The 12974-nt window shown below is 44.2% G+C and overlaps 1 long non-coding RNA gene across 1 annotated transcript in view; it reads right to left on the reverse strand.

Annotated features, from left to right (window-relative positions):
* LOC139779413 (uncharacterized) overlaps positions 1-12974 on the reverse strand; it is a 102369-nt gene that overhangs the window by 69657 nt on the left and 19738 nt on the right. The window contains exon 2 of the long non-coding RNA XR_011719892.1: positions 5252-5526. This is a non-coding gene — a long non-coding RNA (uncharacterized lncRNA). The remainder of the gene's footprint in view (positions 1-5251; positions 5527-12974) is intronic.

Raw genomic sequence — 12974 nt, forward strand, 5'->3', positions numbered from 1 at the left:
TTACGCAATATTTTGTAAACAAGTTGCTCGTTCTACTCGAACATTGCAATGCACGTATAATTAATTTGAGATTTATCAAACCTTTGAAAATGCCAATTTACGCCTGTCTTTTCTCGAGCTAATGTCTTTTCTCAACGTTACGTACATTAATTATACTACACATGTTGTGTGTATTTTACACTCGTTATATGCTGTACTCCAGTAGTTTTTAAAACAGTATTTAATGCATAGATGATAAAATGTGATCCCCAAGAATAATATATCGCGTATATATTGATATTTTGTATTGCTTTTGCTACGGCAAATCGAATAACGACATGGCGACTGTTAATAATATCGAATAATAATATACGCGGAGGATAAACGACGTACGAATAATAATAATCTTGAACGAATTGTTCTCATCTTTCTACAGGTAGTCTTTAACAACTCATGCAACTATCATTAATCCTTTAGCTAAGCACAAAAACTCATATAATCAATCTCTATGGAATGATAGATATCGTTACAGTCATCTCATTAGTACTTTAGTGCCATCCAATCAAATCAAATTATGTCAATGGCATGTAATAATAGTATTACCGATTAATCGTTAAGCCTTCATAAAATTTATCACGTTGGCGATATATAAACACCGTTACCAATTTAATTTAAATAACGTAATCATGTTTATTGAAAAATGAAAAACGTATTTCGGATATTTATTGCGTGTATAGACAATATTATTTACTTATTATTTGATTCACACGACAAATTTGATGAAATGTATACTGAAACGAAAGCGTAGACGTCTCATCGTAAGAGAATGCGCTCCACTTTTCGAGCGGTGATCCACTCGCCAGCCAACCGACGGTTATTGAAGAAGTGAAACGAAGAAGGCGCGATAGCACGGTTAGGCTCATCCAGTTCAGTCGGACCTTTTCTCGCGGTCGCGAGCAAAAAACTTTCCGATGGCCCCACTTTTTAGTCGTTAATTAGTTGCATTTTTTTACGATCGCGCACACGTGCAGGGCAAGCCGACGAAATGGACGGAGGGAAGCGCGATCGAGGAAGAAAAATATGACCGAGGAGAAAGAGAGAGACACGAGGAGATAGAACGCGCGAGAGGAAGCTGAAGTTAATTTTTAACTCGCGCAGAGTCGCTGGACGCATAATGTTCGGCATTGTGCTTCTCGGCTTTGCCTCCTTCGTCCTAGAGTACACAAAAAGGAATCTTTCGACGACACTGCGCGATAAGAAGTGTACATGAACTTCTCGCCACCGATCGGGCATCACCGCGACGTTTAAAGTGTAATTACTAATCGTGACTTGAACTATTCATTAACGCTCATGGCAAGGAGCCTCTTATGGATAGGGTACACGGTGGCTAGGTAGATCGCTGAAGCGTGTGCATTAATCGAACGGTACTCGAACGATCATCTATAGATATCGTAGATAGACGTCAGGGTAACGTCGATCTATGATTCCCGTCGCGTTACGAGACTCGCGTATAATTTAATACTTTGTAATAATGTAGATAGGCCGAAAGAAAAATGTTAATATGAAAATGGAAGATGATTTAGCTCGCTTACGGACGTTATCGCACTTCTGTACGTGGCTAACAGTATCAGGACTAATTGCTTCGAAATTCTGACGAGGATAAGAACACTCCTCATTAAGTATATGTGTACCTACTCCGCGTTATACGATGTTAGATAAGCGAACGTAAGGGAAATTGAAGGAGGAGTATACTAATTTAATACATGCGTTCGCGTTCGACGATTCGCATGAAATTAATTTTGTGCCGACGCGTCGTGTCCGAGGGAAATTAATTTCGTACTGTGCATCCTTATAAAAATATGATTATGAACGGCGTGTATTACAAGCGGCTCAAATTGAGCGCGGCGGTAAATCAAGCACGGATGGGCGGTTAATTAAAAAATTCGGTAGTAGCCGTGAAAGGTTGGAATTAAATTTTAGGGGCAAGATGCGATTAACGGCGTGTGTTTATACTTATTGGATACTAAGGCCGATTGGATCTGACGTAACAGTGGCAATTTTGGGGAAGGTCCGACGATAAGATAAAACGATTTGTGCGTAGATGTTGTCTCGATTTGCTCGCCATCTCTTTATATCGTTTATATTTTACGCGATGGTCTCCTACCATTTTAAAATAAGTATTAATTTTGTCCTTTTTCTCTCTTTCTTTCTCTCTTTCTACCACAGTCATCTTGGCATCTATCTCTTCTCTTTGTTGTGAACGTCTGATCATAATATGCATTAATGAAACAGATATGGTTTCGTGGGAGATGGTTGATATAAAATGTGTCGGTCGCTGTTTGAATTAATTCGGTATAACTAGATTCGTAACGACCGGCCGGCGCGTTGTCAGAACGCCCGCATCCTTGTGTCCATTTCCTGCGATAACACGTATACTTGTGCGTATTAAACGGACGCATCGGAGACGCTATTGCCTTCGCAAGACCGACGGGATGGATAAGATAAGAGACCCTTACTTTTTCGATTATTGACCGTTCTCGGCCGTTCCGAGGACTCTTTGGCACCTCGTTCCGTGATGCAGAAGTCTCCTCAGCCGCTATCGCGCGGACATTCGAACGGAGTCGTAATGGCACGTTTGTCAGATCGTCCGACAATTAGAATGCAAATCCGCGTTGCTCGCATATGCATATGCACGAGCTGGTTCCGCAAGCCATTCGCGCGGCCTGCGAGCGGCTCTATCCATCGGATCTCTCGGGCCCCGCCGAGATCCATTCGTCCCGGGCACTTTTCAGCGCGACCCGTCGCCGTCGATCGGGCCCCAAACTTTAGCACGTCTTCGGCCCAGAATTCGACGCCTTTTATGGCCCGTTATTCCACGAATTGACGAGAATAAGAACCCGAGGGCGACACGATAGCGCCAGGAATCCATTCGGACGGTCGACGACGTGCTTGAACGGATACCATCTTGATGGTCCTCGTGGCGCTGATTAAAATTAAATGCTACTTTCGGAAGTTTTACAAGTTCACTCGGTGACTCTTGTCTCTCTTCCTTTTGCCGCCCCCCTTCGTTCGCGAGGATAGACGGCGCGAAATGCATTATGGCACCAAATGCGTGATGAACATTTGTACATTTGCATGGATCTGCACGCGTGACGATAAAAGTCTCTCACGTTGTTATGGCGAGTCGTTTCAGCTCGGTTTCGACTTTCTCAATGGCGATGGTGGCTCAAGTACAAAACCGTAAATGCCCGCGCGCATTCGAAGATAGAATTTCTTACGACCAGAAATACGACATTTACGTTAGTATTACTTTCGGTTTTACACCATCTCGAAATGGCTACGAGCCGGTTAATGTCGATCGCGGCTGTGCCCTAGGATTTTCCTTTACATACATATTGCGCCCGATCCCTCGGAATTTATCTCTAACAGCGGTCTCTTCTCAGACCTATTCAAGCGAAGCTTCTTTCGTGTCGTCTCGAATCTCTCGAATTCCCGAAGCTCTCTTCTCTTATCTAACGGCGAGAATAGATTTTTTTTCGCGGTTTGCACCACGAGACAGCGTTTCCTTCCGTCTTTGCGAGCTCGTTGCATCGGTTTCACATTTTCACGGCGTGTCTCTTCGAAGTCAGACGATTCTGTAACGTCGCACGGTCTTGCGGTCGCCCGACAAATAGATTACGTGCTCGCGAAGGGTATTCTTCGTAGGGTGCCCCAACCGCCCTTCTTCGCCCTTTTACACATGCCACTCACGTACTCATCCGCGTTCCGGGGACGTCGTATTCGCCAGAGTTGTCGCCCGACGTGTTCTTCTCTATTCCGGTCCTCTCTCTACGGGGCGCTTCTCCCAAAAATTGCAACGCGTTAGCACGAAATCCACTAACCATTCCATTATTAAATCTGTGTCCGCATTACATGAATATAGGGGCGCCGCGACGTCACCGGCATTAAAATTCACGTCATGCCGGAACCGTCGAAACGATGAGACGCGATCGAGCTTCTCGTCGATACGCCGGAACGGATTACGCGTAATGACTTTATCTGCATCGTGCAATTAAGCGTGACCACATCGCTCGTCGATGATGCATCCTTGAATTAAGAAATTATTTTTTAATTTATTTAAACGTTTATCCTAACGTTGTTGCACGCTGTTTTTGTCGTAACAATTATTATATAATTCTTCAATTATTCTTCAAACTATTCACGACGAGCGATAACACGATTAAGATCTTTAAAGAAGAAAATATTTTATATGATGTTATTGTCATTATTCGCCGATACTGAAGATCGTTAAAGAATCAATTATATTAGATAGAAATACGAAACGGATAATCGTCACGTCTCTCATAGATGCATCATCGTGTTATTTTTTTATTTTGAAAATAGTTATAACTACAACATATCAAGTTATATCGGGATATTTTTAGGCAATAACAGGTAAGAATTAATTGTAATTTTGTACTTGACAAGGAAGTAATATTTTTTTATATTTCGAAAAATTGTGAGCCAGTAATTGTCATCCAGTAATTAACTTTAGCTACAGTTAAAGTTTAGCTAAAGTTAGTTACTGGATGACTCATAATTTTTCGAAATGCTACTTTGTTATACTAAAAATTGCGCGATATTCTTCTCGACTTCTTGCCGCGAAAGACAACCGATGATCACCAGCGCAGCAACCAACGGGATTCAGCGACGAAATGGCAGCCAATCGGCAACCGGCACGACACGCGATACCGAAAAACCAGAACGCTCTCGACGAGGAGGTGACTAAATCGACCGTAAAGTGCTATCACTCGCCGGCGAGGACGCGCGAGCAAGAAAGTTGAAAACAGGAGGAGAAGAGGGAACGTGGAAGCCGGGATCGGATTCGTACGCGTTCCACCGCTGATCGCGCGGAAAAAACTCACGCCTGTGATCTCACCGCGAAAGAGACTCCGGAGTTGTTTATCTACTTATTATGTCAGTCCGTTGCTAATTGGGCATATTTGAAGATCGGAGCTTCGGCGGCCGCACGGCATTTTCGCACGTATCTTATACGAGGGAGGAAATTGACTCTCTTCTTCATCCAACGCGCCCTCCGCGCCAATCCTCCTCTTTTACCTCGCGGTATTCGCGGGTTCGCGATTACAAGGATACAATAAGCCGGTAACAGGCTTCGGCCGGTCCAACGCAAGAACAGACGCATAACTTTGGGCGATCGCGACCGGCTCGCCATCCGTCTTTGAGGAACTATCGTGCCCATCGGGCTCTTCTCGTTGCGTGCTCGTGATCTTACCTTCTTTTTCTTCTTGTCCCGTTGGCAATTCTCAGGTTGGTCCAGGGCGCGTCTCTTCTTTCGTTACGCTGGCTGACAGCATCGGGCGCCGAGAGATGCATCGCTTCATTCTACGCGCGCGGCGGCCGGCCACTTAATCCACTTCCCGAGGAGACTGGGCATTGCGCGCGATGACTTGTGCGAATTCGGACAAGTGCCCGCGTAATTCGCGATGGAAGATTATTCAACTTCTCATCTTGTCTTGGTAGAGAGCGGTAGATCCACGTTTTAGATTTCTGTAACAAAATATGAGAAATGAAGGAGACGTAAAAAAGAGTTGAACATTCGCTGTCTCTCTCTCTCTCTCTCTCTCTCTCTCTCTCTCTTTTATTCTTTATCATATGTGAAAAATTATAGTCCGGCAAAAGTTCTCTATAGAAATGCTATTACTCTAAAGCAATTCGTTTTGTAAGGATCCTGATTTTTCTCTGTGCTTCTCGGATACATAATACGGCGGATGGATCTCGCGCCAAGTTGAGGTCGTAAAGCAATTTCGAGATTGTCTTATCTTGATATCTTACAATTAAGCAGACGTCATAATTTAAGTGCGCGGCCGCGAAGAGAATGAAGTGCGATCAAGACATCAGACTGTCGAATGAGAAGGAGAGAAAGAAATGCGATCAGAGCGAAACGGAAGAATAGGAGAGGGAGGAATAAGCATATTCAGTGAGAATAGCCGTTTGCGCGCGAAGGTGGGAGAAAGTCTTATCCGACATCCTGGATAGGATGTGTGCAGCCAGTCGCAAGGTAGTGCAGTTTATTAATGTGATTTATGGGGAGGCGAATGCTCTTCCTGTGTACCGCGGTCCTTCGTAGTTCACCATCGCCTTCCCACCCACCTTTCCGGTGTACTCGTCGTGTATCGAATCGATCGAGTTTTGTTTTATTTACCCGCCGAGAGAAGAAAAGAGCGCACTTCCGTCGTGCGTGTTTATGCATTCGTGCGTGCGTGCGTTATACTTCGCACAGGTGTGTAACGTGGCACTTGCGCGTTCCTCTTGTTTCTGCCGACTTGTCCCACACGGTCTGCGCGGTCGGTCGGTCGTTCGGTTTAAAGTGCTCTCGGATTCCAATACATAAGCTAAAACGACGCGCGAGCCGCTTTGATAGTTCATAAAGTGAAACGGATTTTGATTCGGCGCCTTTTGTAACACAACTCGCCGTCTTATTGGATTATACGGCGTCGCGAACGACTGCGCTTCTCGAACTGCGGTTTTTTTGTGACCGCAAATAAAAAAGGATTTATGGAGCAAGAAGTTGTGTACGAACTGTCTTTTTGTATCGAACTCACAACTACTGTACAATATTTTGACGGTGTATTCCGAAGATTGATGAGACTCAAAGATTGTAGTATAAAAATGTGGAAGGTGCAATCGTTTCCGAATTGTAAACGATTAAAGAATATATTCGACGTATATCTATTATAATTATATATACCTACGTTTCAGAATACGTTAAATGTTTTGTCGCGGCAACGGACTGACTGGCACACAGCAAGCGGCGCGCGACGCTGGTTTTTTTTTTACAGTGTGCGACTACATACTTGTTTACACAAGGCCGCGCTATTATTTCCATAGCGAGACAGGCAGGCAGTGGGTGGGTGGTGTACGTTGCTCCGTCTGTCGCATTATCTTTCCTGAAGCGATCGCGACAGGCACAAGAAGATGCGCTTATTCCATACGAACTGTGAGATAATTATTTTATTAAAATTTGTATTTAGTCGAAAACTTGCGCATATGTGTCTCGATAACGCTTCGCTTTCATCGGTTCGTATTTTTGCGGCTCCGTATTTTAGTTGTCTCTGTGAAGCTATTACGGGGAATTTTCTTTATGCGCGGCACGAATACGTATCGCTGGATCGGAAGAGAGCATGGACCACGTATACGCTTCCTACGCGAGGTCCCTGGACAGAGCCAGATCCGCAACGAAAGTGGCGAGTGGTGGTCAGTGCCGAATACCAAACGAGTTCGTCTCGTTCGGACGACGAAGCGGTGTGTCATACATAAGGTATGACCGGACCGTGGTGAAACGAAAGAGGGCGAGATAAGGGATGGAAATGGCACGGAGCGAGGGAAGGTGTGCGAAGATCCGAGCGGAGGTCCGGTCGGCGGAAAGAGGATATTGAAACGATATAACGTTGCATCGCGCCGAGTTCGCGGTCCATCTTGCCCCATGGGACTGGAACGGGCGATTTTCTCGGGTCCTGATCAAAGGAAGGAGCTGCGTGCGCGGGCATATATTTCCGTGTCGCGTAATATTTCATGAGCCGTTTCTCTTTGTCGACGATCGGCTGCGCGCGGAATAGGGAATTGCTATCCGGACGTGCGCTACGTGGCCACTTCGGCACGACACCTCGATAGCCTCGATTGCGGCAGAGAAGGAGAGAAGGAGAGGAAAAAAGATGGAGCTGTGAGACGGGTGAAGGGGGATATAATTGCAACGGGCACGATCTCATCTTAAGGTCTCACGCGAGACTGACAGAAGAGGAACGGAAAAAGAAATTTTGATTTTTCGCGACGGCGAGGGAGATATCGTTCGAGTGACCGGTAAGAGATAATTATTAAGAATGGAAATCGCGATCTGTGTCAAGAATTCCTATGCGTTTATCTGCTCGCTCGCGATTCGCGAAAATTCTCGTGAATCAACTTCTGTATTTTGTCATGCTTATCTTACGTACGTATTTTCGTGTTTACGTCTTGAAATCATTTATTCGGGTTTTTATGGATTGTTGTACATAGTACATGATTCGTTTAAAAAGATCTCATTCTGTAGTTCGGCAACGCTACGGCGCGCGAAAGAGATTTCACATCATCAATCTTACTTGCCGACGACTGCGCTTCTCAAGGCCACCGGTTTGGCGACTCGAATTCCTTCGTGTATCGAAATTTCATTCAAATTCTCAGCACTCGCGCACGATGCAAACGGCACATTGCGCTTTGACCATCTGGCAAGGCGAGTGTTCGCTTAGCGATGCATTGTAAAGGATTGACTGAGAGAGTCAATGGTGGAGAACTGGAAGTTGGAAGACGAAGGAATTCATAAGGTAGAATGAGTCGCGTATCCACCGAACACGTTTTATAATTCACGCGGTGGTATATTCTCTGGATATACTTTCCTTACCATTGTTAGTTTTTTAGTTTCGTGAACATTTTAATGTATATCATATCGCATCTACGAATAATTTGAATCTTTAAAAATAGAATCTGTTTCTTCGCTATTTCAGTCTGCAAACAATGCAAGTCGTGATATACATATTATATACATGTATTATTTCTCTCTCTCTCTCTCTCTCTCTCTCTCTCTCTTTCTCTTTCACACATATCTTTTTATTATAGAATGTTTATGAAATATTAAAAATGCGGATTAAAAAAACTATAAGCGAATGGTTAGGTATTAAATTCTTAAACATCGAACATAGTACACCTACAAAGATACCCGAAACGACACAGTGTCGAGTTCGCTGATCGTATCAGGGACTTTCCGTTCTCTGCCTGATAAATCGGTTCGCTGACGTAATATTCGATGCAAATCGTCGAGTGGCAAGTGAACGCGCGCCGGAGATGTACTCCCACGGAGGTCCCCGGGTGCGATCGCCGACCGATTTTTTCGTTCCCAGATGATTCGTTTAACAACGTAAAGGGACGAAGATGACACGCCGTCTCCCGGGAAATACGCTCTACGACGAGAGAAATCCGAACGTGTATTCCTGTACACATATGTATGCAGTCGCGGAGGAGCGCCAGTCATTTATCCTGCGCTCGTCAGACTGCATTGCGCAATATGAAACGTATATGAGAAGCAAAAGAGAACACTGTGGGATAAGGTTTCTTTCTCGCCTTGCATCGTTCGTAAATAGATCCCGCGGAGACTCGCGGTGATTATCGCAGATAAATCGTCTCGCGGGTAGAAGAGGTTTCTCGCTCATCGCGAACAGGAAATGGGTTCGTGGGTAGCGAAAGGACGGTAATTGATTCTCATCGTCGCTACCGCGGTAAGGAAGGTAAAGGGTAATCGATCGTAACTGCGAAGTGATTGAGGTTTAGTCGGTGCTCGCGTTATTAGTTAATCAGTTATTCGTGCGCATCGTGGAACGCGGTGAAGGATACTCGAGCGTGACTTAAAAATTATCGGAGTGTCGGAACGCGTTGAATACCCAATTGAATCGACATTCTTGACAGTATTTCAAAATTTTTTGTCAACTTATCTACAGGCCGACCGATTGATACTTTTTTTAATATCATCGCGCGTGTGCGCATAAATTAAGGATCGCTTTAATTTATGCCAGTTTCTCGGGAAGTGTTTACGCCACAAGGAGACAGAGAACAGTCGAGCCTCTGAGACGTGGGCAGGATGGATAATCTCTGAGGATCTATCTCGATCCCTCTCGTTCGGTCACGCCCAGGGTAGGACTTGGCGGCTGCTGCGCGTCATCACGCCGTTCGTAAATTCACGGCGGACAAACTGGCAAGAATAGTTCGCATAATTCCTCAAGGCCTACCAGTTTTGACGGCGGCGGTCGACCTATCTTGGCACAATCTCTACCTCTCTCGCTCGCCGCTGCTCCGTTCGCTGTCTGTCTTTCCGTCGAAAGTTCGTCCGTCTCCTTTCATCTCTCTTTTGTTCTTTCTCCGTTGCTTTCTGTACGTCGTCTGCGGTCTGCTCTGTGAATGCACGACGGTTTTAGATTCTGGATCTCCGCGCGACCGAACGGAGAAATATAGACCTGAGGAATGCTAGACGAAGATAAAGCGCGCAAAGGTATGACCAATAAGTGTGTTTAATTCCTTGTTTCTTCTATTAGTAAAATTAAATTATTAGTAAAATTAGTCAAATAAGTAAATTACCCAATTACTAAAAAAAAAAACACGATTATAATATGAAAGCCATAAAAATGAAGGAAATTTGAATTCAGATATAATTTAATTAGTTCAAATACAACAATTTCATATGCTGTCTCTCGCAGATAGGCAAAAATATATTCTGAAAGTATGCAAGAAAGGTAGTGACCACTGACATTTTTTATTATCGTACATGATATCTGCAGCCGGTGTATTGCGATACTCGTTAAATACCCGTATCACGTATACCCTGTGTGAAAATTGGCGGATATATCGATAAGCAAAAAACCGTTAGGAAAGATCAACAAAAACACACCTTCGCTAATAACGATCACAGGCAATACCCGCATTCTGCAGGCGCGTACGGATATCTGCGAATGCACACCGCGGTGCCATGCGACTCGCGAGATATGCGTTTTACACGCATGCATGAATCACGGTCTTTTGTCGTGTGTCGAAGATCGAAGGTCAATCGAGATCCCGCTCGCGCGAGAGGAAAAGAGTTTGGCTCGTCTATGACGGGGCAGTTGCTGCCTCGCGAGAGTGCATAATGAATGAACAATTAAAGATTGCGATTGCGTTGCGTCGCTGTACACAACTTATCGCGTCCGGAGATGCACAAACTGGTTTCGCGCCAGTCAATTTATCTTTGCGAGTATGAAAGTCTTCTCCGCGTTGCTTCCGGTTGCACAACGATCTCCGCTGGATTTTTGCCACTCTGCTCGTTTATTAACGATCGTTCCGTTTTCTTCGTTCAGCTGTCGCACAATTGGTAATTCGACGAGAATTTTGATCGCCGATTGTGTAAACTGATGCAAGTTAATATTTTGCCGACTATATACATACTATCGGTCGATTACAGCTGGATGCGATTATTTATATAAGAAATAGGTATATAGTTAATTTCAAGTAGAAAAATAAAAGAAATAAAATATCGATGGAAATATACTCGATCCACTACACCGGCGTTATTCGCAATATCGCTTTGCGTCCGAAGAACGCTCGGGGAAAAACACGAAGCCGAATGAGAGAGAAAAAAAAAGAGTATCGAGCTGTAATGCGCTTATAATTAATTTCCGCGTAATTAGAGGACGTTGGCACGGACGCGGATGGCACGGCGGTTATCTCGGTCGGACGATCGTTACACGGCAAGCCTGTGGACGGAGGCTGCACAATGAGCTGGAGCTCCCGTTATTATAATACATCGGAGAAAATTAATATACGCCAGGCGCAATCGGTATCTCATCGCTCGAAATAGGCAGCAACTTCCTAAGTGCAAACGGAAATTATTACCCAAGCGTTTGGACGCGTTAAGAATTATCACGTTCTACGCTGCGGTGGTTGCACGAATGACAATAGTCATGCTACGTGATTTAGAAATGATTCAATCGTGTGTCTTTACGTAATTTTTTAAAAATATGCTCGAAAGTTATAGAGCCGTATAACGTTAACAGTCTTCATGAATGCGTTGATGGTAGCAGATTCACGATAGTCTATTTCGGTATGTAATTTCGTTGACGGACTTGACGAGAGTGAGCGATGTAAATGCTGGACGTATATGGATGGCGCACGATTTGACCTCGCTCGGTTGAACTCTCGTCGTGCGACGCGCTGTAAATCATCAAGGCCCACTGTAGTAGCGATACGAGTCTGAGCAGTTTGATGGCCGCGGCTCATTGACGCGGTTCCTCGAGAGAGAGATGCCCCTCCATTCACAGGATTCGCGCTGTTATCATATATCCGCACGCATTTAGACTCCACCTACCGCGGTTCCATTGATCGCGATCGCACATATTTTCCTTACCTCGCTCCATCGCGAAATATTGCGCTCGCGCGTTTTATGCAAAAGTATAAAGATCGACGATTATCTTGCCTATTCATACTATATCTTTATATTCGTAGAACTTTACTAAACTTTATAAGTTACACCAAAATATTAGCTGTAAGACATAAGGCTATTAAAATATTAACGTATTAATTATTGAATTTAAATTGGTACGAACTTTATTTCTTGTGCAAATGCACTTTGATTTCTTAGATTTTGATCGAAACGGACGAGTAGTGTAGAAGTATAGTGAATGGAGAAGACACGTGAAATAATCAATGCGCGTCTTTTATTAGAAACCGTTTTCCTAATTTTGGAGTAATATAAGCGCATGGCAATATATAGTCGGCGTGATATATTCTAATCATGTACTTATCGTTCGACCGAATGAACTTATTGAGGCTAGCTTACTTCAGTTTGCCTCTCGCTACCACGAATAACTCTAGCGGTGAACTATGATATTAATTCCGTCTCGTTTACTGATTTAGACGATATCGATTTTAACTGCTAATTCATGACATTTGATTGAACTCATGCGATTGTAAAAGTTGTATATTTAATATCTAGTGAGTTCTACGTTTTCAATATATTACAAACATTATTTGCCGTAGCTGTCAGATCGAGAGATTTTGCCGTTTTATTTAATCCATCTTAGATTCTTTTCACATGGACTCTGATATAGTATTATATTTCGATAATTTACAACTATCAAATCGCGTAGGTCTTCGATTCGTCGTTGGAACCATTACCTACCGCGATCCGCCTACTAGAGTAGCAACTTCCACTCTTTCTCCCTCTCTTTCTCGCCTCCGTCGTTCGGTGCTTCTGCTGGCTCGCTGAGATCGTGGATAACAGTTATTAGAGGCTTTTTATAATGCGCGTGTATCTTCCGTCCCTTTCGTTTTAACGGCCCTTTCGCTACTTCTCGCTCCCGCTATCTTGCTCGGCCTACCGTTTTGCACCAACCATCGACCAGCGAGCGAGCAACCATCGTGGAAGCAAAAGAAAGGCGGACGAATGT

This window comes from Temnothorax nylanderi, unplaced genomic scaffold (genome assembly GCF_030848795.1).
Source record: "Temnothorax nylanderi isolate EJ_2023f unplaced genomic scaffold, tnyl_v1.0 TNYL_tig0225_pilon, whole genome shotgun sequence".
In the NCBI taxonomy this organism is placed as follows: domain Eukaryota; kingdom Metazoa; phylum Arthropoda; class Insecta; order Hymenoptera; family Formicidae; genus Temnothorax; species Temnothorax nylanderi.